Here is a 27,491-nt window from a genome sequence, read left to right on the forward strand (position 1 = left end):
CATTGTTTATTACTCCAAACAACATAGTTTACCTTGAAGGCATAGAAAATTATTTGAATTGCAAGTTTGAGTCAATTCGTAGTGAATATATGAACAAAGATATGGAACTAGTCTTTAACAACAACATGACTATGAAGCCCACATTTGAACACTTAAAGGAATTTGATTTTTTTAAGTATCATTTCTACCATGAGCTAGATATAGATGAATGAACTCAAATCATATTGAGAAGGATACATGACATAAAATTGTGGATGCAAGATAATGTAGTAGACATTTCTGTCAACCTGGTTCATGAGGTAACTGGTCTTAGCAAACAAGGTAGTGTACCCATAGGAGAGAAGGTGATTAAGAAGAAAGTAGAAAGTTATGCAAAGGTAGTATACAATGGGAAGGCTATGGTAATCAACACCATCAAGCAGGATGGTGTGAGATTTCTTGGTAGAATTATTGCTTGTTTAGTTTGTGCAAGTTCTAAGATAGATGAAATTTTAGCTAGATTTATTTATGTAGCTTACAAGATGTGTGTAGAGAAAAAAGAAGTTAATTTGACTAAAATAATGAGAATGTAACTCTTGGAAAACCTTGAAAATATTAAAAGAAAAAGAATGGCATATTTAGATTCCAATCATTGATAACTCACATATTCTTTCCTATGCTAAAGAGGTATCCTTGCTTATCAGTAATAGATATAATAAGTTGTGATAGATGGACTATGGAAAAGATTATAGAGGACACCTTTTCTTTGGCCGTGTGTCAGTGATTCTTGTAGGTGACCTTGCCCACCTTCTGCTTGTTATGAATAAACCTATATATGCATCACACACAAATGTTAAAAAACTATGACATAATTTTAATACAATTGTGATCTTGCAAACAATATTTAAATAGGAAGGTGATGATCCAATTCAAATAAAATTTTGCAGAACACTACAAAACATGCACAACACAAAACCAATGCTACATGATTCAAAATTATTAATGACTCACACAAACAAGAACTTCACACCAAATGAAAAGATTGAGTTTGACTAAGCAACACATTTGTTCACTACAAATGAACAAGTACCACTCCACAACAAAAAAATGGTACAATAACTAAATGTCCCTATTGCACTTTGTATTGGGATAAATACACATCAAAGGCTTGTGGAATTTGTAGACAATGCCCAACTACCCAGAGAGGTTTTATTATGTAAACTTAATGTGTTATACTTACAACAAACCTCTAGATCATAGCTTTATTAATGGATCTCATGGGGAGGTAAAAGATATAGTTTATCCAATAGGCTCTAAACTTCCTTTGGTGCCTTCATATGTTATAGTAGAGTTCAATAGCTACATTAGTCCACCTTGGGATCTTAACAACCCAAAAAGCATTCTAATCCAACCCATTTTCTGAGGCAACCACACACAACTATCCTTCAAGATAGCTTGGGCTATCACTATATGCAAATCACAAGGCCTTACCCTAGATAGAGCTACAACTGATATAGGTAGAACTGAAAGACAAGGTCTCACCTTCACGACAATCTCCAGAGTAAAATTTATCCAAAAACTTTGTATAGAGTCTTCCTTCTCTTTTGAATGCTTTTGTAAGATGTGAAAAAAATCGTACAATATTATTAGAAAGAAAGAAGAAGCACATCTTTATTTGATCTCACATAATAGCCACATCTATGCTACAGAAAATGGTAATGTTTGACATTATAATATTATTCTTGTTTCATTATATAGATTGACATTTGTTGGATTTAAAAAAGGTTTTCACACACAACAACAAAAAAGAACAAGACAATTTCAAGTATGTCAAGTGACCTTTTCAACACTTTTATAATTGAAATTAGTTCTCAATTTTACAGCATTTAATCATATGCACTTCCTCTTATCAATTTGCATCATTTTCCTTTTACTCATGCTAGCCATGCATACGACTCACACTATGTTTGTATTTACATACAAAAGAATATATTTAGACAATTGTACAACTCAAACCAACTCTTGAATTAGGATGTTGTGCATTAAATAGAACAATAAAGTTGTACAATTTTTGAACATTCAAAGAGGTTACTCGCGTGTAAATGACTAAATTATATATAACAACTACATTGTACTCTAAAAATCCTTCTTTTAATATTACATCTCTTTCATTTTGATTTTAGAATAAAAAGACCTATTGACATACCCCTTGCACCTCTTTCTGATGCAAATGCTAGTCTAACTTTGAACTGCACATTCACATTCTGACCTATTTCATAAATTTCCTTAAAAGCATTATACAAGAAGCATGATGCTTGCGTCACTTTTCTTCTTTTAGTATAACTGATGTAACTGAAGCTAATTATTGAATGGTCTATTTTTCTTCACATAAAAAGTCGTTTAAAAGTAGATGCTATCTAATCATACCTCAAGAATGTGGATCCCGATTGCAGTTTGATAGGGAATAACACACACGGTAAACAATATTAATTTTGACCATTAAATATATTATAAAAGATGTTAGGTGTCTGTTGGAGATATTTTTGAAACAAACGTACGTGCAATATTATACCCAGATAACCTCCAAAAGTGGGGCCAGATGTAGATAAGTTAGAAAGAGCAGACTCCGTTTCACATTTGACGAGATGCTGTGAAAGCACGGTTGTTATTTTTAAAACATTGACTATATTGATAAAAATAATTTATATGGCCCACTGCCATCAAATTCCACATATGGGCGGTCAAGGTAAAGAGGGTGTTCCCTGGGACCACTGTTTGTCTCTCTCTTGAATTCCATGTGCGCTCGTCTGTATCTTCTTCATAGAATATCTGATTCATTTTCCCTTCGATCCAATAAATAAAGCTTTTGACTCATAGTTAAGAAAAGTTGTTATTTTGATTGTTAGTCTAATATGTTTTACTATTTGGAAATTTTATTTGTGATATTTATTTTTTCATGAAATAGTTTTACAATTGTAACATTTAGTAACGATCTTTTTTATAATTAAAATATTTTCAATTATATTCATTAAATTATATTTTATGAGTGGTTCATATCTCTTATCTATCTTAACCTTACTCTTATTCAAGCATTATTGTGAAATAATCTTAAATATATTTAACAAACCTTTTCACAAATATCTTCAATCAAATCTAAAATTCCTTAAATATGGAACCTTGCAAATAAGTTTCACACATGTATTCAATTGTTAGAAGGAAAAGGCAAAACCTTTATGTCTTCTTCCATAATAATTTTCATGTTCAATCATAACAAAAAGCTTTGAGCACAAATCTTCAAAGAAAACCACTAAGGATTGCCCATGGAGGTAAGATACTCACAAAGAAATGGCTTTATAATTGTTGTATATTCTTTAAAAGTAGGTACATGTTTTGTGCCCTTTTGGAGACAATTTTAGCCCTTCTTAGTGTGGCTTATAAAATTGGGATTTTATATTGCACTTAATTGCATACATTGCTTAAATTAAGGCCCTCTTTTCTCTTTCACTCTTGCTCAAAACTCTATGGTGTATCTAGTTTTTATGCACAATTTCTCATTTTCCATCCATTTACCTAATTCACCTTGGCTCCAATTCGGCACTTGTGCTTGATTTTTTTTCTTATCTATCCATTTTTCTCCAAATTTTCAAAAACTTCTCAAACCCCTTACATTTCACCTCGAAATCACAATATCTTTCATGTATAGGTTGCCTTGCGGTGATCTATAATACAAAGCACTAATTCTTAAGTGTTTTGGGGTCTAATGCAAAGTATTTTATTTTCGTTGCCTCACAAGGTCATCATTTTGGAAATTTAGCCCTAAAATCACTAAAAGGAGACCTCATCCTCTCGTTTTCACATCCATTACAAACAAGACTTCAAGAGTCCAAGGAAGCTTTTATGCATTCAAGATGTTCAAGAAAGAAAATTTCAAGGGAAAGTATCTATCCACAAAGTATCCATGCATTTTCATCCATATATCTAGCTTATTTCTTCATAGTAGATAAATGAGTTGGCCATCAAAGGAGGAAATATACACTCATCTATCTAAAGTGTTCTTTGTCTTCTTATTCTTATTCTTATATCTCAGATATTGATGGCGGTGGGTCTTAGTACTTAGCATCTCTTCTACCAAGAATTCAAATCTTGATTGATGCTCTTGTAATTGTAAGATAAAAGCCAAATTTTTCATAGCATGAACCCCTTTATTCTTTGTTCTAGGTGTTTACTGAAAGGTGAAAAACATGAAGTAATTATTTAGAGCAACAACCAATTTCTTGTAAGGGATTAAATTTTCATCTTTATTTTGATAATCATTGTTCAAAGATGTGTAGCTTAGTGTGTTAGCCCTAACTAATAATGTTGAAAATGCATATCAAAGATTCATCTAAGTTATTATGTTGTCGTTGATATCAACCCTAAATTGGTAAGACATTATACTAATTCAGTAGAGTACCATATCATTTGATTGATGAAGAGAATTTGCATAAAGTGTTGATAAATTTATGGATTTTAATGGGCACTTGATGAGTTAGACTTTGAGAGTATAATATTGGCTTACTTGTTTTACATTATTTGATTAATTTTTACAATCATGAGAGTATATTATTCTCACTGTAGTTTTCATCCTCTAATTGAGTGTTTACATGTATAAATTAATGTGTTATCCTGATGAAATCTTTGGTGTGTAAATTTATTTGCTTCTACTTCACTACATTTACCTTGGTTCTAGTTGGTAAGTGTTTAGCGTTCAATTTTTTCAGAGCAGTAAAAGTAGTAAATGGTTTTAGAGTTGGTACTGATTGGCCCCTCCACTTCCCTGCAACCCCCACCCTTCAGTACTAGTTGAGACCAACAATTGGTATCAGGGAAAAGATCCTTGTTGTAACAAGTCTGACAACTTGAGGAAAGATCTAATGGAATCACTTAGAATGAAACTAGAAGAAAGACTTGACACGATTCAAGATTTGAAGGAAAAATTAGGAGGTTCCTCACTAAAATGAAGAAGCTAATGAAAATGCTTAGTAAAATTCAAGAGATTATTAAATAGTTGGAAGATAATTGTAGTTCATAAGAGTCTAAAGATTATATATCTGACTTAATGATTATGAATGAAATTATCAAGGAAACCATTGGTGAAATGAGAAAAGAAAAAGAAGAGTTAACTAAAGAGGTTATAAGAGCACAGTTTGAGTGAGACAATGCCATATCAACAAGAGATAAAGTGAAAGTTGTTGTCAAAAGAAAGGACATGCATGAGATTAAGGAGAGAAGCCATCCTAACAAGGAATAGTTTACACAACTAATAGAACAAGTTCTCAAACTAATACAAGAGCTAAGAATAAAAAAAGAGTGTACTAAAAGACTAAAAAGATTTAATGAAAGCTCATATAAAAAAGATGAGAAACTGAAACCCAGAAGAAGAAATAAAAGCACAACTAGTCATGGTTAGGAAGGCAATAATAAGATTGAGGAAGGAGAGACCTCTAGAGAAACAAACCTAGACAATAGATGATTAGGAAGCATATATCCAAAAGATAAGGATACTACTAAACTCACATGTTACTATTGTGGTAAGAAAGGATATACATCTAGCATCTATTATTTTAAGAAGATAACACATGTTAAGTAGTGTACATTTGAGGGGTGCTTCAACAACTGCCATCTTTATGGCCACACAACACAATAATTGTATATAATTTCTGCTATTGTAACAAGTACTGACATAGAGTTGGGACTCTAGAACAAGTGCCAGAGAAATGTAAGGGAACTTCCAACTAAAAAATAATAATTGTTTCTGCATAACCTATAATAGATCTAAAATAAATATGCAATTAAAATCCACATACAAGAGAATAGACAACATACTATTGGAAATATAGATGGAGTAACTAAGAGAGGCGTGGAGGGGTGGTGGGTGTCAAATGTGTTACCAAAAAAATAAATCTACAGATCCCTTAGATGTCTGATAAAAATAGTTACTACTGTCACTCGGTAAACATACAAAAAAATGTTGTAACATGGTAGCTATAGTGTATGTTAACTATAATAGATCTTAAACATTCATAGAGATTAACGTGCATGCATAAGAGAAATAACATGAACACACGAGACACCAAATTTAATGTGGAAACCCAATATGGGAAAAACCACCAAATAATTAACTACTGATTTTCACTATTCTAAAGTGAGCCCTGTTAGGAGCCAACCTGGTTAAAGGTTACAAAAGACATTGTTAAGTCTGAGCTTGTTAGAGAATTTAGTCACCCTGTTAGGAGTGGCCTTGCCAGAGGACTTTAGAACAATTTAATAGAACTGTCACCTTGTTAGAGGATATACAAATGGCTATTAAACCAACTTTGTTAAGAGATTTAGGAATCACTACTACAATAGTGAGAAAGTAACAATGACTTGACCTAAATGAGATGCAACTAAGTTGCTGGTACAGCTCTCTATTCTACTCCTCAAGGACATCTGATCCTCCTTCAAAGTTCACTCAAACTTTCCTCTTCAACACACTTGCATGCTCTCTCATTACACTTTAGAATTCACAACTTGACCTTTTATTTATGCCTTACAAATTGTCAAGTCAGCTTAATTACAAGTTATAATTAGTAATAATTATTACATCAATCAGCTACAATTATTACATAAAATAATTAAACTTTATTTCCCAAAATAATGAAATCCTTCATTGGCTGACCTTGCTCGGTAAACATTGCTCCAGAAATGATTTCCACTGTTAACGAACTAAGGCTTGGTTAACACTACGAATTTTGCAAAATCCTTTGGAGGCCAAGTGAACTCGATAAACACTGAGTTTCCTTTGCTAACTTTTTGAGCTCAGTTTCCACTGACTTCTGTCACAAAATCCTTTGATGCCTGAGTGAGCTCGATAGAAACTATTTCTATAGAGTAATTTTTAGGAATGCTTGGTAGACTCTAGAATTTTCTTTGTTGACGAACAGAGCTCGGTAAACTCTGTCTTCCAACTAATATGACATTTGTGTAACATCAAAGACAACACACAATTAAACAATTGTATCCAACAATCTCCCTCTTTGGCATTGATGGTAACACAACATGTCATAGCACAATAAAATTCGAAAGACAGAACTTTTCTCCCTCTTAGATTTTATGCCAAAAACTTCTCTAATGAAGTAATCTACCTCTGTGAAGAATTACATAGCTTCTTTCCAAACAAAAAATTCTTCCTTAAACAAATTCAAATTTCAGAAAGATATGACAGTAAACTCTCCCTCTTTGATAGCACATGCTAAAGACAACACATACCAAATGAGTAACAATGTACCTTAAGCACTGATTCATATGTAATGTTTCCATGATTATGTTGCATCAACTGATAGATCTTCGACTTGGTTCCTATTGATGAATCACTAAAACTTTATTTTAGTGAGCTTCAGATAGGGGAATAACCCTTAGCTTACCTCTTAGATACAAGAATGCATCCTTAGGTAATGGCTTGGTGAATATGTCAATAATTTGTTCTTTTGTATGGACTTATTCTAGGGTAGAAGCAAGGAGTTAGGTCTCAATTCCGTAGAAGTTTGCGGATTGAGATCGTACTCTTTTAGAAATGGGTACCCATTTTAGTCTTGGGCACCTGATCTGAAATTTAAAAAATGGGCACCCATTTTAAAAAAAAATTGAGTAACCATTTTTTATTTTCAAAAAATGGGTACCCATTTTTTAAAACATTAAAATAAAATAAAAAGGAATGTGCACCCATTTTTTAAAAGTAAAAAATAGGTACCCGTTTCTAAAAATTTAAAATTTTAATTTTTTGGGGAGATTTTACATGCCAATTTGACTTTTTAAAAATGGGTACCCGTTTTTTGAATTTAAATAATGGGTACCCATTTCTTACAACATTGGGCAAGATGTTTTTCTCCTACCTTGGATTTTGGTTTGGGATAGGCTTGGTGAGACCAAGCCTATGCCTTGACCTCTCAAGATTTGGCTAAGACATGAAACTAACAAATTCACACATTGCCATAATTTTTAGAGGGTCTTCCAATTCAAATTTTTTTATGAAACAAAAACCCATTAGAGCTCTCACTGTCCTGTTTCCAGAAATATAATTTTTATGGTGCTATGAATTTATTTACTATTTTTGCATTATTTTTTAATGAAAGGTGGTACCTAAATGTAAAATAGTGAAGTTCACTAAAACTTTAATAACTTTTTTATTTTATATTTTTTCTTAAATTAATGTATATGTCATCAATCTACATACAATTCTTTTGACATTAATTTTTTTTTTTGAATAAAGTGAAATTTTGATCAAATTATGGTGTTTGTACACATGAGGCTTTAAAATTTACCTTTATAGCCAATTAATAATTAATAAAAAAAAAATTAAGAAAAAATATTGTCATCAATCTTCGGTGTATTAGGTAACTCCCTTTAAAATGATTTATGAAAATTCATTTATTTGTGTCAAATTATGGTGTCCATACATGAGTGTGGTATGGTCTTGAAACAGGCATTTTGAAAAAGTGGTTTTTAAAGATCCATACCAAAAACAAAATCTATCATATGGGTATACAAATAAATTACATATTAAAAAACTAGATTCTAAACACAAAAAAAAATATTTCTGAAGTTGTTTTATATTCAATATCTAAATGCCTCAAATTTTGACATCAATTGACAAGAAATTTCAAAAATAGGGAAATTTCAAGTCCAAATATTCTCCAAATTTGTACCACAATCCATAATCTTTAGTGCCTTTCAAGTATCTCAAAATCCTTCTAATTGCCATCATATGATTTTCTCTGATTTTTGCTGAAAATCTTGCCACTATACCAACTACAAGAGCAATACCAGGCCTTGTATGAACTACATACTGGAACTTTCCAATCATTGATTTGTATAAGGTCTGATCTACTTCTTTTGATTCATCATCCTTGGTAAGCTTTAGTCCAGTACACATGGGAGTTCCAACTAGTTTTGAATCTTCCATACCAAACTTCTTGAGTATCTCCTTAATATACTTAGACTAAGTAGTGTAGATACCATTCTTGCTTTGTTGAATTTGAAGACCAACAAAGAATTTGATCGAGCACCAAACATAGACATTTCAAATTCCTTGTTTATTTGTTCTGAAAATTCATTACATAGATCATCATTTCCTATAAACAAAGTATCATCCATAAATATTTTTGCCAAAACAATCTTGTTATCTGGTCCTTCCTTGATATAGAAGCTACTGTTATCATTAGTTCTCTAAAAACCAATCTAAATAGGATAGTTATCCAATCTCTCATACCATGCTCTAGGGGCTTGTTTCAAACCATACAATGCTTGGTGTAATTTTTAGACCATGTCATTTTTGTCTAGATCAACAAAATCTTCAAGTTGCTCAATGTAGATTTCTTTATCCAGAATACTATTGAGAAATGCAAATTTGACATCCATCTGATATACCTTAAATCCTTTATGTGCAACATATGTAAGTAAGGTCCTAACACCTTCCAGTCTTGCAATAGGAGCAAAATTCTCTCCATAGTCAATCCATTCTTCTTGAGAGTAGCCTTTACATACCAGTCTAGCTTTGTTTCTTGATACCTTACCATCTTCATTCAACTTATTTCTGAATACCCACTTAGTTCCAATCACATTTTTATCTTTAGGCCTAGGTACAAGAGTCCATGTTTTGTTCTCTATTTTCTCTTTCTCTTCATTCATATCCTCAATCCAACTTTCATTTGCTAATGCATCTTTGATATTTCTAGGTTCAAAATTAGCAAGTAGACAAGTACCTTTTAGCTTACTTCTTGTCATAGTACCTTCAGATTTGTCTCCAATAATATGATTTGGTGCATGATGTCTCCTAACATACTTGGCTAATATAGGTTTCCTTTTGGATGAATTGCATTTTTATCCTCTTGCACTTCAACTTTAGGTTTTGGCTACTTTGGCTCGGTAAGCATTGGCTCAGTAGCATCTTAATGTGACTCGGGTTCCCGCAACTTAGTTTGGACTTCTTGGAACTTGGTGATTGAAGCCTTAGGAGTAGAAGTTTTTTGATTAACAGATGTATTTGGCATTGTATCAAGTTCAATGAAAACAAATCTCCTATAATCTTCTAGTTCCTTTTTGGTTTCTTCTTCAGTCCTTTTTGCAAACTCATCAACTTTCACATGTGCATTTTCTATGATTTTGTGAGTAGAAAAATTCAAACATCTATATGCCTTACTCTTGCAAAAATATCCCAAAAATATAGCTTTTTCACCCTTCACATCAAATTTTCCTTTTCTAGATTCTTTCAAAATGTAACATTTACTTCCAAATACTTTTAGGTAGCTTACATTAAGTTTATAGCCATACCATAATTCATAGGGGGTTTTTCATGAGTCCTTCAACTGTACTCGATTCAAAGTATGAACTATAGTGCTAATAGCTTCCTTCCAGTATTTGATAACAATGTTCTTTTCAATAATTAGAGTTCTCTCACAATCCATGATAGATCTGTTCCTCCTTTTAGCTATTCCATTTTGCTCAAGAGTTCCAGGAGTTGATACTGGTCTTTTGATTCCTCTTTCAATGTAAAAGTTATTGAATTCATGGGAAATGAATTCACCACCTCTGTCTAACCTCGAGCATTTCAATCTTTTCTCTATTTTCTTCTCTACTCTAGCCAAATATCATTTGAACTTCTCAAATGCTTCTAATTTCTATCTTAGATACATGACAATCATCATTCTAGAGTAGTCATCAACAAAAAGAATGAAGAACTTTTCTCCAGTATAGCTCTCAATTCCAATAGGTCCACACAAATTAGTATGCACAATTTCCAAAATTTCTTTAGACTGATAGTTTTCACTTTTGAAGCTAGTCTTTCCCATCTTACCAATTTGACAATTCTTGCCTAAATTTTCTTATTCTCACTATGTTATCAAAATTCACAACTTGTTCTATTTTCACATCTTCTGTCTTGAAATGCGAAAACTCTAATTGCATAAATGGGAAGCAATGTTCTAAGAACTTTACTTACAACTATTTCCTCTTTGATAGCTCCTCCAGAAGCTTTGATTTCATTGACTCTTGCTTTGACCCTTTCAACATATTTGGCAATGTTTTCATCCTCTCTCATGCTCATCTAATCAAATTGTCCTCTTAGGCTTTCTACTTTGGCTCTCCTCACATTGTCATCACCTCCATAGATATCCTTCAGTTTGCTCCACATTTCAAAAGCAGTTTTACAGTCCTTGATATCATCAAATTCTTCATAGCTTAGGGTAGATGCAATTTCTATCATCATGGTGTTATAAGTCTTCTTCTCAACAATGTCATTAACAGATAGTGTACCAGAAGGAATTGTGTATTCTTCATCAAGATATTTCAATCTTGTATCTCCAATGGAAGCCAAATGGAGTCTCATGAGACCTTGCCATGCTGAAAAGCTATCCTTGTTAAGCCTTGGAATTTCCCTCTTGTAAGACATCCTGATCTTTAGCTTAGATCCTTGAAATCCTTCCTGCAAGCACTAAAAGATCTGACACCAATTTTTGAAAATATAGATGGAGTAATTTTGACGAGTGGGGGGTGGTGAATCAGTTACCACAAAAATAAATCCACAGATCTCTTAGAATTTCTGATAAAACTAGTTACTACTATCACTCGGTAAACCTACAGAAAAATGTTGTAACTCGGTAGATGTAGTGTATGTTAACTATAACAGATCTTAAACATTCATAGAGATTAACATGCATGCATAAGAGAAATAACATGAGCACATGAGACACCAGATTTAACATGGTAACCCAATATGGAAGAAACCACCAAGTAATTAGCTACTAATTTTCATTCTTCTAAAGTTAGCCCCGTTAGGAGCCAACCTTGTTAAAGGTTATAAAACACACTATTAGGTGTGACCTTATTAGAGGATTTAATCACCCTATTAGGAGTGGCCTTGATAGAGGACTTTAGAAAAATTCAATAGAATGGTCACATTGTTAGAGGATTTACAAGTGGCTATTAAACCAACTCTGTTAAGAGATTTAAGAATCACTGCTACAATGGTGAGAAAGTAATAATGACTTGACTTGAATGAGATGCAACTGAATTTCTGATATAGATCTTTATTTTGCTTCACTAGATCCTCTCTGATCGAATACAACTTTTCTGCTCCTCAAGGATATCTAATCCTCCTTCAAAGTTTTCTCACACTTTCCTCTTCAACACGCTTGCATGCTCTCTCATTACACTTTAGAATTCACAACTTGACCTTTTATTTATACCTTACAAATTGTCAAGTTGGCTCAATTACAAGTTACAATTACCAATAATCATTACATTAGTCGGCAACAATTATTACATAAAAAAATTAAAATTTATTTCCCAAAATAATGAAATCCTTCATTGACCAGCCCTGCTCCAAAAATGATTTCTAGTATTAACCAACTGAGGCTTGATTAATACTATGAATTCCACAAAATCCCTTGGAGACCAAGTTAACTTGGTAAACATTGACTTTCCTTTGCTAACCTTGTGAGCTCGATTACCACTAACTTTTTTCACAAAATCCTTTGACTCCTGAGTGATCTTGGTAGAAACTGTTTCCATAGAGTAATTTTTAGGAATGCTCAGTAGACTCTAGAATTTTCTTTGCTGACCAACTGAACTTGAAAGACTTTGTCTGCCAATTGATATGACATTTGTATAACATCAAAGAAACCACATAATTAAACAATTGTATCCAACACATACCACAAAAATGTGACATGAGATATACCCTAGCAAACCCTCATTGAGGGGAAAACTTAGCCTCCAAAAGCATCCATCACCATGTATTATTGAGAAAAAGAACCATTTTTATACAACAATGGAATACTTCAAATCCATAGCCACAACCAAACAATTCATTTGAATGAGCATGAATCTACACATCACATGCCATGCTTCCAATATTTACAAATGCTCCCTTGGCTAACTTGTCAAGCCATGTCTTATTCGACTTTCCTATGTGCCTTTTGTCCCTTATCTCTATAGCTACACTTGTGGATTCTTATATATTAGCAAGTCCTACAAAACCATCAAGTAGTATTATATCCACTATGTGCTAAACCATATGCTACCAATCCCCCATTGACCCCACATTTAGTGTTCGACATTTAATTATTTTTCCCAATATTAACTAATTTTATCAAATATTATTACAATGTTAGTATACAAATCATCAAGTATATCACATGAGAATCTTTACATGTTGCACATCCATCTAGGTGCTCCTAGGTGTAACATTACATAATAAAGTAAAATAATAAAATATATGTTTAATCTTATGCAATTTGTGCAATACCCATTATCTCAACAATCTCCCACTTGTTGTATACATTGCATATGGTCAATTTGTAGTCACATAAATGAACAAGGAAATAATCCTTGCTAGCAGATCCACCATCATCGATCAAAGTAAACCAAGTGCTTTGTCTTGGTACCTACAACAAAATTAATGTGTCTAGCCTCTCAAACATGAATGAGGCCACCTCCTATTATGCTACTACCACTGGACATACATCAAAGCCATCCAAAGATAAAGCCACTCAAACTATCACATTAGAGGATCATAAAATATTGTACCAACTGAAATGCCAAGAACAAACACCTAATCCAAAGATAATCACGTGCATTTGTAGCTTTCAGAAATCCATATCTAAAATAGCACCCATAGCAACTACCAACCCATCCAACTGTGCATACCTCCAAAGATACACCAACTGAATCTCACATCATCAACATATCCAATTTGTAACTTGCAATCACAAACCTAAAGAGCAATACCCACAACATATACACCAAGAAGACCCCCCTACAAAAGATAATGAAAATTTTGTAACCAATCTACTCACAACATCCCAGAGAAGTGAATCCATATAGTATCAAGGACATCCACAATACATAAACTGATAACCTACAAGAACAACTCTCATAATAAGTCTCTAATGCTCTCCTAAGCTCTCCACAACCAACAAAGGAAGGAATAACCATGTCATTTCTCACATGACATACATGAACACAAACCAGTGATCACAAGCTCTCATCAATCTTAAATCCAATGTAAGGAAAACTAAACATCTAAGAAGATAACCAAGACCAAAGAGAAACCATGCAAATCATAACCTATATCATGTCCTTCTACACATACCTCTAAATGTAAACTATCCAAGTATAATCTCCTCCATAAAACCCCAAAAACATACAATATAACTAATCATGGATGTAAGCTTCTCACAAGAAGATCAAACACATTAACCATTCCTAAACCAAAGAATAATCATTCCTAATCCAAGGAATATGTCCAATATAAAACCACCTTACAAACTCAACTAGAATAACAAAAAACATATGCACATAGATATAACCAATGCTAAACCATCTCTCAAATGAACCCTCTAGAACTAACTCATGTACCATAGCTCAAGATCCATATCCATGAAATAAAAGCATAAATATAATGCACCCAATAGAAACAATGGGTTATACCTCTCAAGTAGTAACCATCAAGTAGATAAAAAATGGGGAATAAGAATGCTCATCAAGATATCCCTATCTCCAAACAAGACTCATCTAAGAATAATCTCCTCTGAAATCTATATCAGGTGAATGCCCCTCAAACTTCCTATTGAAACCATGAACTATTCCAAAAAATACTTCTCTAATCTAAGAGAAATCAGCATCACCGCTGTCTCTAAGTATCCATGATAACTTGTAACAAATCAATCCATGCCAACTCCAAATGTAGCATAGCAATACCATGAAGCATCCAAAAAATTATCAATGTACTTAATAATAATAAACTAAACCATGATCAATGTCAAAGTTCCAACCATGGCCTCAGAAACATAAACATGACAACATGATCTAACCATCTCAATGAAAGAGATAACATGCTCCATATGAACATACTGTAACATGTGAAAAATATAAATGTGTATCAAGAGCATACCATAATATAATAATGAAATCATCCTCACACCAAGGATAACATGTCAAGTGAAAGCATAAATCACACCTTTACCAAGAACCCCATGAGTCCTCAAGATGCAACCATCTTCACACACCATTTTAAAAAAATCATCCCCATATACCATGAAGAACCATATCCACACACTATGAATAAAACTAGAAACCACATAAGTCCTCAAGATCCAACCATCTTCACACAACATAAAGATAACAAGTGCACGATGCAAATGTCAAAGACGCTTCTACAGAAATAGGATTTAAGACAAACCTCAAACATATAAAAAAACTTAATGAATATATCAATGCCAAAAGGTCCCTCTCAAGCATTGTACCAAGTAATCCATGGCATCATAATATCCATTTCTTACATGAAGATCCCATAGGTCTACACTTACACAACCAAAGTGTTATTACCAAGTGAAACTGAGATCTCCAAACTAAGAAAATACAAACCAAACTAGGAAATAATCTTTTACTTCCACATCATCACTATCACAAGATCCCACTAAAACATGTATCCAAGCTATCCATGACATCACGATGAATAAAACATCTTCTAAGCATGAGAATAAATCAAGGCATCAAACATCAAAGAGCTCAAAGTGCACATCATGAGCTCCTTAAAAGAAACTAAATAACCATGATCATCAACTAAGAAGATATACTACGACCATAAACAAACTAGAAATCCAAACTAACATCAAGGATGTACCTATCTACCCCATCATATCATGCCAAAATCTATGGCACTATGATCACATCTGTGACCTAAGAAACTAATTCTAAATGTGTCTAACCTAAGAGCATAAAATAGTCAACCACAATCCTCCACCATAACTTTACCTAGTAACACCATCTGATCCCTTCTACATGAATGAAAAATTAAAAAATCATGTGACTCAGGGCATACAAAACCCAAATCCAAGCCAGTAATCTAAATATGCATTAATCATGAAATATCAATGGAGAAAGACAACCCATGAACAAGTCATAAATAAAACCTATAAGTATAGACCAATTACAACACTGCACAACTTGTAGACCCAATAAGTCATCATACATATCCAAACCAAACACTAATAATCATATCTTCATGAGACCAATATGAAATATAAGGTAAGTACATATTATGACATCAAATCTCAAATCTCCAAAACTTTTCATGTCATAAACTCAGAATGTTGCTAGAGTCAATATACATCATATATTTTGATCAATATATCAGCAAAAAAATCATGCAAAACTTGCACCCAATCTAAACCAATGTGTAGATCTCTTCAAGATCTTTTCATTGGATACTCAAAGTCCAAAATTTGACTGCATATGCCTAAGTTATGCCCTAATTTATGCTGAAAATAAATAGCATCTAACTTTTGGGCTTTTAAATCCTAAAAATATCAAAATCATAGAATCAAACCTAAACCAAGTTATAGTGCTTAGAATTATCTTTACAATGACTATAAGAAGTTTAAAATGAAATATCATGAGAGAAAGTTATAGTTGTTTTACCAAGACAATCTTCTTACCATTTTCACTGCAAATTTTTCACTTTTATTTTTTTGACAAAATTTTGATGGGATTAAATTTGAAGGCCATCATGAGCTGAAAAAAAACACCTTTTGGATTTTCCTATCAACATCGCCAAACTAGGACTTATTATTCATTAAAATTTATGAAAAGTTGAACTCAAATACAATGGCGAGGTTTTTTTTTTCCTAGGAGGTCATTTCTGCAAGCTCCCCCATAAAATCCTCATTTAAATAAATGACCCAAAATAATTATTTGACTAAAAACTTCACATGCCCAAAATCTACCAACATCCCATCATAATAGCAAACCTAAAACCCTTAGATCTGAAATAAATAACATACAAAAACCATATATCTGGCCCTTCTTTTATCCTCTCATGCATACCCATAGATTAAATCTAGAGTTAAAACAAATAAACCATAGCTCTGATACCACTTGTAAGGAAACTTGAAACTAAAACAATATAATAATTCCCACATAACCCATAATAGATCTAAAATAAATATGCAATTAAAATCCACATACAAGAGAACATACAACATACCCACAAAAATGTGACACAAGATATACCTTAGAAAACCATCATCGAGGAATAAACTCAACCTCTAAAAGCATTCATCACCATGTATTATTTACTAAAAACACCATCGCAATTCAACCAAGGAAGCCTTAAAAGTCATAGCCACAACCAAGAAATCCATGTGAACAAGTATGAATCAACACATCCCATGCCATGCTTCCAACCTTTATAAATAATACCTTGGCTAACCTATCAAGCCTTGTCTTGCTTGACTTTCCTTTTTGCCTCTATACCTTTTTTCCCTTATCTCTACAACTACTCTTGTGGTTGCTTATATAGTAGCAAGTGCCACAAAACCACCAAGCGGTATTACATAGACCATGTGCTAAAACCATGTGCTACAAGAACCCCATTAAATGCACATATAATATTGGACATTTAGTTCCTTTTTCCAATATTAAATAATTAAATCAAATATTATAATCACAATGTTACAATACAACTCATCAAGTGTATCCCATAAGAATATTTACATGTTGCACATCCATCAAGTTGCTCCTTGGTGCAACATTACATAATAAAATAAAATAATACAATATAATAATATTATGCAATGTGTGCAACACCCATTATCTCAATAAGAAAACCTAACATATCCAAAGGAAATGAGTCCCACTAGGAGGAACAAATTTCCCACACCAATCTACATGACCCATGGAAATGATGGTCATCCAACAATTGAATGCAGACTGAGGATGAATTTAAGGAGTAGCACCAAACCACAAAAGGTATTGAAATGACATGATGCATTTGTCATAATATTGGTCATCTTGCAAAAGATTAAAGAATTACTAGAAGAATAGGCAAAAAATCTCCAACCAGGAAATATAAAAACAATACTATGGAGCAACTAGAGAAGAACTTTTCCACAAAGTGAATGAAGAAGAGTAAAGTGATAGAGGTAGAGAATTGTGACAAGGTTAGAATTTCACCGGTCAATAGTGAAACCTCAAAAATAGAACAATCTTAGGAAGCTTAGAGGGGTTAGAAAATAATAGATTAATCATAAACTTTTACCCTAGTCTAAACTGGTAGAACACAAAAGTAAGAAGAAAAAATGTTGATGTTGTAAGAAAACACAACCTATTTATTGAAGAAAAAAGGGTGAAAATTAATCATTACAAGAAAAATAGAGTAGGTAATATTGAAAGGGAATGATGTAAAAGATGAAATAAGATTGTCATCACTCCATGTTGATGTTTTAATTACAAAAGATATAAGCACATACTTGGAAGTTGAGATACAAGATGTAGGTAACAAAAAGATTCATGATCTATATAGCTCATTATGGTTTGGATGAGTATTAAAGGATTAACATAAAGATCTATAAAGTTCTAGTTGAAGATAAATAACTCTTCTAGGAAGATATTTGGAATGAAGAAGTGCAATTAAAGACAACCCATTCTAACCAAGGGTTAATTGAATGGATTTTAGCTACTCTTGGAGACAAGGTGGAGAATTACTTAGAATGGGTTAATGGTAAAGCTAAATGGGTAGACTTGCTTTGTACCTAGCGAAGTCATGTGGGGATGCCTGTAGAATTTCTCATATTAAAATTGAAGGTTCCAGTTCCTTGAGGGACATGCTACTAGATCTTAATTTATTTAACCTAGTGGAGGAGGAGAAATGGGCTTGGACGCATAATTGCAATCATCTCTTCTCTATTAGGTTGTCCTTCACTTATAATGTTAGATCATGATGTAAAGTAAGTTCTATTATTATGTCTCAACGCCAAATATTCCCCCAAAGATCAATTTATTTTGGTCGGAAGTTTCTCATGAGAAAATTCTTACTTTAGATAACCTTTCAAAGATGATTCCAATTTGCTAATAGATTTGTTTTGTGTGAAAAAGGTGTCGAGTTGATTGAGAATTTGTTCATGTACTATTCTTAAACTAGTGATTTATGTAGACTAATCTTGTATGAATTTTAGTTTGATCTGGTGATGTCTAGGTCCATCAAAGAGCATATCTTGCAATGGAGTTGTTCTCCTTTCCATCATTTGGTCTCTAAAAATATGTGGAGGTTGGTTCTTCCTGCAATGACATGGTATATTTGGAAGGACATATACAAAAAAACATTATGAAAAGAAAGAAATGATGTCATTTCTACATTTCATTTGATCAAAAGAATAATAATAGAAAATATAAATAATGTGACCTTTCCTAAAGTTCTATCTTCCCCTAGTCTACCTAACTTGAGAATCAAATAAAACATGAATATCAACTAGAAACTTATCAATATAAACTAGCAAAGCATATGGAAGAGGAAATAATGTAGATGGAAAGCACCAAAATAAGGTTGGTTCAAGTTTAATGTGGATGGACATTCAAAAGGAAATCCATGGATAAGAGGTGTTGGTTCTAATCAAAGACTGTAGAGGGATTTTGATTCTGGGATTTTCTAGGAATCTACAAAAAAAATCCAATAACTATGTAGAGGAAATTGTTATGAGGTATGACATCAAAACATTACAAAGTTATGAGGAGAAAAATATATGATTGAGGGAGACTCTAAACTGATTGTAGACATATTATAGAACAAAGCCAATTGCCCATAGAACCTACATAGTTTTATATTGGGATGTAGAAGAAGAATGCTCTCATTTAATAAGGTCTTCAACACACCTTAAGAGACGAAAATTGTGCTATAAATTTTTGGCTTCTTGGGGTCTAGCTTATGAAGAATGACATTATGTTACTACCATGGACTACACATTAGAATTGAAAGATATTGTTAATAATAACAAAAATGAGAAATTAAGAAAGTTGGTAAGATAACATGAGGGGGTATTCTGAAAGGAAACAAATTTTTTGATTATACTCTAAATATTCCTCATAAAAATAATGTTAAATATGCACCCAAAAAAGAGAGAAAAGTGGTTATGTGTCAGGCAGGAATCAGGTAAGAAATTTAGCAAAAAATATGTATTAAACCTTTCTTATTTTTATTTTAGAGGAGGTCTACTAAAAATAAATTCCACCCTTTTTGAGGAGACAATAATTATTTTTTTGGAAAAGAAACCATTTTAGATAATGAAGACTATTAAAGTTTCTATTAGTGTTAAAGTTAGGAAAATCTACCCAAAGAATGTGAAGTACCCTTTTTAAATAATGAAGTATGAGTTAAACTCATATTTTAATTACAAATGTCCCATCATCAGCTATAAAGTTACTAAATTAGTCAATAAGTGTACCTTAAGAAATGAGGAAAGGTGATCTAGTGGGGATGAGATATTAATAAGTCTCATTTTAATTGTTATCATTCACTTCATATCCTTTTTCAATATTCTTGGCTCTCTGTTAAAAATTATAGAAACTATGTTAGGTGTCTTGGTTTGATAGTGAAGTTTATCATGTATAGTAGAACCTTGGAGTGGAGTATTATGATGATTTATCTTGACTTGGACAAGGGTCACCAAGGTTTTGACAAAACATATATTATGGGCGACCTTTTGAAATGAGTGCATCCAAAGAGTCACAGGGAATTAATGTACAAAAAATAAATTTGGAACTATTTTAATAGAGTGGGGTTCAATAGTTATATCCTTACGATGCATGGTAATAACAGTCTTCTATCCTAAAAAATTTCCAACTCTTGGCACAAATGCCTAGAGACTATTGGGAGTGTGAAGTTTGTGGTTACTCTAGAACTTATTGATGAAGCTAGTGGTATAGCTTGTGAAGGGGTCAAAGTGGAAAGGAAGGGCTCATTTGACTATAGAAATTGTTAATGAGGATATTCCACCCATACATCAAGGTCTTATTTTTGTCCTATATCACCATGTTTGTTCCCACCATCCTAGGCTAGGTAGATGTATGCCTAGGAATGCTAGTCCTCCCCATGACCCTAAGTCCTATGTAGTTACTAAATAAATTGAAATTTAACAAGACCCCAAAGAGCCCCTCTCGTTCCTTAAAAGGGTCATGTTCATAAAAGTTCTAAGGTTTTGATGGCTAAAAATCAAACTATGGAGGAGTACCTTTTGTGGGAAAACCATCTTATGTGCAAGAATGCATCTTCTATGTCTAGCCCTCCAAGAGCGTCAAAAAGAGTATAATTGTGGAGGAAATTATAGAGGTGGATAAGAATGACACGAATGGAAACTCATATGCTAATCAAGGAGATAAAAAAACTAAAGCTAAGTCAAGCACTGGGGAGAGAAAGTCTATTAGGTTGAGAAACAAAAAGGGTAAGAACTATAATGAAGAGAGTAAGGAGGAAACTCGAAATGAAGATGCTAATTATGAAACTAAAGTGGAGAAAACTTCAGAAAAAATTGGTAATAACTATATAGAAGATGAAGACTATAAAGCAAAAAATGTTGAAGAGACTGAAGATGACGAATAAGAATTTGAGGAGGCTCATATTGAGGTTGACCATGGAGTTCAAGAGGAGGTCCATCTACCCAAGCTCTAAGAGGAAGAGACTAGTAAAGAAAAAGATAACCTTGAGACAATGCATAAAAAGATAGATATTATGGAAAAGTACCTAAATGCTAATGTTTTAGACCTTTAGGAGAAGGTTGATATACTCAATAAGTAGTTGTTGGAGCTATTATGGGCATCAACCTCAAGATGGTGGTTTCTTCTATTTGTAGGGTCCAAAAATAAATGACGAGGAAGACAATATTTGGCACCATTACTATAAAAAGAAAACTCAAAAAGGTTGTTCTTCTCAAGCGTGAAAATTGGAAGGAGATGAAGAGGCTGAAGGGTGTAATCAACTAGATGGAAGAACTTAATTTCCTAGTGGAAGATTTGGAAGACATTAAGTCGACTTAGGAATTTTCGATGCTTTATTTTTTGGTTCCTTTTTTCACTACGTACTTATGTGTTCTTTCAGTTTTAACTTTGTGGATGTGCTCTTGCTTGTAATTTGAGACACAATTTTAAAACTTATATGTTTGTGGTAATTACCCGCTCTTGTTGGGCTAGGAAAAACTTTTCAAACTTTCCTCTGAGATATTATAGTTTAAGAAATGGTGTTAGTATAGTTATACTGGATACTATTAATAATATATAGACAAAGGGTTTTTTATTATTTTTGTTCTAGTAGATTTATAAATGTTTGAGCTCTAAGTTTTTCTTTTTGCTAGTTGATTATGGGTGTATGGTAATGTTGTTTCTTCAGTTCTAAGTTCAAAGCCCTTATACTACCATTTTATATTAAAAAATATATAAATTATAGTAAAACTAATAATCATTAAATATCATTTTTTTAATTTCATACACATACAATTAATAAACAATCTCTTGTACTATACAAGAATAATCACTTCTCTTAAAATTAGAAAATCGATCCACTCATGACTGTACATGCAAAAGAACCTAGCTACTAGTCAACCAATATAAAATAATAATTAGTACATTTTATATATCAATCAACATTTTTTATAAAGTAATACAAAACCAAAACCAAAAATTGAAACTAAAAATGTTAAACACTATGAATGATACACTAATATATTGTTGTATTCAATAGTTGAATGAACCGAAGTGGTGATATGAGCATAGCCTAGGGTGGCTTCTCATAGCATGGAACATAGATGCATGACATTCTACATGCTCAAATAAGTGGAAATGTTTATACAGATAACAAGAAATCTCTCGCAACGCAATTTGTTTAAAATTAATAATTAAATTAAATTTAAAATATAATTACATTATGATTTTATTCTAATTATTTATATAATAAATTTTTTTTTTTGAAGAAATATGATAAAAAATACAAACAAATAACTATAGTTATGAAAATACAAAGCAAACTTATAGTGTTGATTAAACAAAACCATGTTGTAATTAGCCAAAAAGCTTAAAAAATAGAAGCAACTCACTCATTTTGTCATATAATAAGTTGAACGGACTAAAAACTAGAATTTTCTAACAAGTTGTCACATATAACAAGTAACCACTTTTACAAAAAGATCAATCAAACTCTAAAACTAAGAAGTTTTTGAAGCTACCTGGAGCATTTTATTTCACCTCCTTATAGCTATAAAAATTAATACTTGATCTCATCCAATTGTCTCTGATATCTCGCTACATCTTATGCTTAATCTTTAGCTATGAACATAGATAAACTAATTCAAACAACATGTTTGAGTAAAAAACTATAATATCTATTTCTTGATGCAAACAATGACTGGTAAAAAGTGCTCGACGCCTACTTTTCTAGATATGTAACAAAAACCATTGCCACATAGAATCTAAAACTACATTCTTATCAAGACCAATCTCAAAGATTACCTCCTTCCACCTCAAAGTATGATAAAAATAGAAAGAAAATGCTGAAATATGACATTCCATTTCCTTCTTACTCTAGGACAGCTCCAAAATATATGTTTTAAATTTTTAGATTGATGACAAAATTGGCATGAATTGGCTTTCATGGACAAGAATCTTAATCTGTCACAGACTAGTAATTTCTAGTGTAAAACTTTCCAAGAAAAAATCTATGGATTTGCCTCCACTTTGGACTTCCAAGTTTGAAAACTCAAGTTGATCCATGTCCTCTCTAAAAATATACAATTCCACTTATTGTTAAGTTGAGGATTCAATTTTAAGGCTGGAAGAATTCAAAGGTAGATTTTTTTTAAGGGGAAACTAGAAAATAGAAATTTCTCTAGCCACCACCAATTCTTAAAAATGTTGCATTGCAAGGGAGTACATACCTTCACTAGGAGATCCTAAGGCACTAGTGAGCTAAAAAAAATTAAATATCTTTCATTCTTGATATGTAGACTAAAGTAGTCCTTGATATCTATCCAAGTAGCCCATTCAAGAGTATTAAAGTCCCAAATGTCAGTAATATATTTATGCCTTTCTCAAAATATGTCAAGCATGTTTAGGGAAACATATAGCTAAGAGTTGTTTATGGTATTATACAAGGCTATTCCACCAAATTGAAGAACTAGCAAAGCTAGAACCATGTTGTAAAGAGTTTTTAATCCATTCCAAATGTAACTACAAACCAACTGCCAAGCCTGCCAAATTGATTGCAAAGGTAGAGAACCTCTAATATGGAAAAAAGGGGCAAGTAGAATTTTATCTAGCCATCACATGTAGTGCCACCTCTTATTCATATCAAAAATTGCATTTTTATTACACACCAGGATCTTCCATGGTTCATCACTTGAAACAACTCTAACTATTCATTTGGTAAATAAACAAACCCCCTATGTCTTAGGATCCAATGGTCCCAACTCTCCTCTCTTTTTTTTGGGTTGAATACAATGAAGCCATGAGGAAGCTCTGAAGCCAACCTTACCATCCCACTTAGCCCACAAGAATTGAAAAACAAGCTTAGTAAGATTGTCATCACATTTGGTAGATGGCATCCAACAGGAAGAATAATACATGTGTAATGCTAAAAAGATTTGATTAACCACTTGTATTTTCCTAGCTAAGGAACGATATTTGTTGCCCCAATTAAAAAGTTTTTTCTTCAATTTAGTAAGAAATCAATTCCATATGTCATGAATAGAGACCTACAAACCAAAGGGAGTACCAAGATAATGTGTAATTTATCCATGTTAAATAAGCTTCTATTGATTAGAAATCCAAGGAGGTACAACATAAGGCTGGATGATCAAAAAAATTATTTTTTGTTGCACAAGTTGAGAGCTTGATATAGAACAATACAACTCCAACACCTCCATCAAATTTGCTTCTATTTCATATTCAAAGTTTTGAATAAACAATAGGTTATCATAAAAAAAAATGACATTTGATTACCACTAAATTATTGGGAATAGATATGCCCTTAATAAGACCCATTTGGTTGCATTTATGCAAAAGATATCTAAGAGCCCTAGAACATACAGAAATGGAGATAATGGACAACCTTGCCTTATAGAGTGTTGTAAAGGAAATGAATCAGATAAAGAGTTATTGGACCTTAATTGAGCATTAGCATCTCTAAATAGCATCTAAATAGGCCTAAAAATCTTGGGTCCAAACCCAAAAAATTGCAACATCCTTATAATAAAGTCCCATTGCATTTTTTCATAAACTTTATCAAAGTCCAACTTAACTAACAACACATTTTGTCTTGATTGTTGGACCCATTCACATGCCTCACATGCTAACATAAGATTATCCAAAATAAATCTGCCACCAAGAAACCTTGTTTTTTTAGGTCTAACTATCGTTTGGGTCACTAGTTTAATCCTATTCACCAAAGCTTTTGTAATAATTTTCTTAGACGTATTAAAAAATGTGATAGGATGCCATCAGAATATGAAGTTTGTATTTTCCCCTTTAGGAAAAATCTCAATCAGACCTCTATTAATCTCTAGACCAAAGGATCCTTCCTTAATAGCTTCAAGGTATACATAATAAAAATATTCCTTAATATGCTCCCATAGGGTTTGATAGAACTCAATTGATAATCCATCAATCCTAAGACTCTAGTTACAGGACATTGAAATAACATGTTATAAGTCCTCAATAGAAAGATCATGATCAATATAATGACCATAATCTAGATCCACCCTCCTTGGGATAACATCTTCAAGGATATCTTCTAAGACCAAATGCACATCCTGACAATGTTTTTCTTCCCTGGAGAGTTTTTCATAAAAACTCTAAAATAATTTTTGGATATCGACCATATGAGAATGCAATTGACCATCCTCATCAAATATAGGTCCAATAAATTCCTTTTTATGGTTACAATTTAAATATTGAAAGAAGTATTTAGAGCCTATATTGCCTTCTTTAAACCAATGTAATCTAGCTCCAATTTTGGCTCCTTGCTCTCTATAGTGGTCAAGATTATGAAGTTGAGTTTCAATGGAAGCTATGGATGATTGGATAACTATATTTTCTAGATTAGAATTTAACATTTTTTATTGGAGTTCAATTTTTCCCTATAGAGACTCCTCTTTCCTTTTTTGCTTCCATGTTAATCTTCTGCCAAATTAACATAGAAACTCAACACATTTAGAGCTAGCTAAGTACCCCCACACTCTATAGGAATCTCCTTCTTTTGGCTTGGGGAATGATTTCCACAACCCAACTAAAGCATCAACATAGGATGAAATATTCAAATAAGAGATGTTAAGTTTAAATAGTAGTTTTCATTCAGCCACCTTCAAATTCCCCTTAGTAATAATAGAAACAATAGGAAAGTGATCTAAAAGTGTGGTAGTATAATCCACATTAACCAAAATTCATATAGAACCTTCAACAAGTTGTAAGCTTAGGGAGATGTAAAATCTATCTAATCTACTATGTTTTCCTTCACCTCTTATCTTGCAGTAATTTTGATGGTAACTTGTGTATTTTTTACTAATTGGATCTATAACACCTATAGTGTTGTGACAAAAAAGTTATTGATCAAATTCATCATTGCTGAGTTGTACATAGCTAGACCAATTGAAACCTAAGTGATGCTCATCATATTAAAATCACCTCCAAAAACCCAATCATCTTGAGGTAAATTATTAGACAACCAATCCCATAACTCACATCTTTCTTTTATGTAGAGAGGGCCCACACATAATTATGTATAGGGTCTTCCCCTTTATTAGTGATAAATCTATTGATCCAGGAAGATAGCCCTAGGACTGCTCCCCCCCCCAGCCACCATACCTTCACTATGCAATGTATAGAAGAATAATCCCTCTCACCAGACATTGAGTAATGAAGCTGCAAGGTGAGGGCTATTTAACTTGACCTCTTTGTAAGAATAAAAAATCATGCTTCCATTAAACAATGGTTTTCTTAACCTCAAATTTGCAGTGTGGGAGGGATAACCCTCTAATATTCCAAGACACATTTTTAAAGTTCATAGTTAGAGTGAGGTAGGAAGTTCATCCTCTTGTAGCAACACATCCAAATGATATTCATGCATAATAGACTTCTCAAAATTTTCCTGATCCTTAATATTAGGATTGGGTGACTTTGATCGATGTCTCTTTAGTTGAACAATAATAGAGTTGATTCTCTTTGAAGAAGAAGGTGATCTATGCCTTGTGGAAGGACTAGATAGGGTTGTTTCCTTATTCTTGACATTGGCTCTAGTTGGTGATGAAGAATGATTATGAAAAGGTGAAGACCTCATATTTTGTGAAGAAATGAACCTAGGAGGGTCTTTTCTTTTCCTAATCATCCTCCAACTATCTACGATTATGGCATCTTTATAGGTAGGCAATGAAACATTGTCATTTAGGATCTTTGGTTTACTAGTAGATTGATTAGACTTTTTGATTGGGCAGACCATAGACTAAGGAGATTGTAACTCAGGGTTTGAGGTTGGAGTTGTTATTTGTGGGAGACTAACTATTATCTTACGGGATGAGAAGTCTCTTATCGAATGTCCCTCTTGTCTATAGAAAAAATTGGCATTGGGTTTATTAAGGTAGATTATTGGCTGAGAAAATTGAAAATGAGGACCAACTAACTTA

Source organism: Cupressus sempervirens, chromosome 5 (assembly GCF_028749045.1).
Source record: "Cupressus sempervirens isolate cs-2001-9-10 chromosome 5, ASM2874904v1, whole genome shotgun sequence".
Lineage (NCBI taxonomy): Eukaryota > Viridiplantae > Streptophyta > Pinopsida > Cupressales > Cupressaceae > Cupressus > Cupressus sempervirens.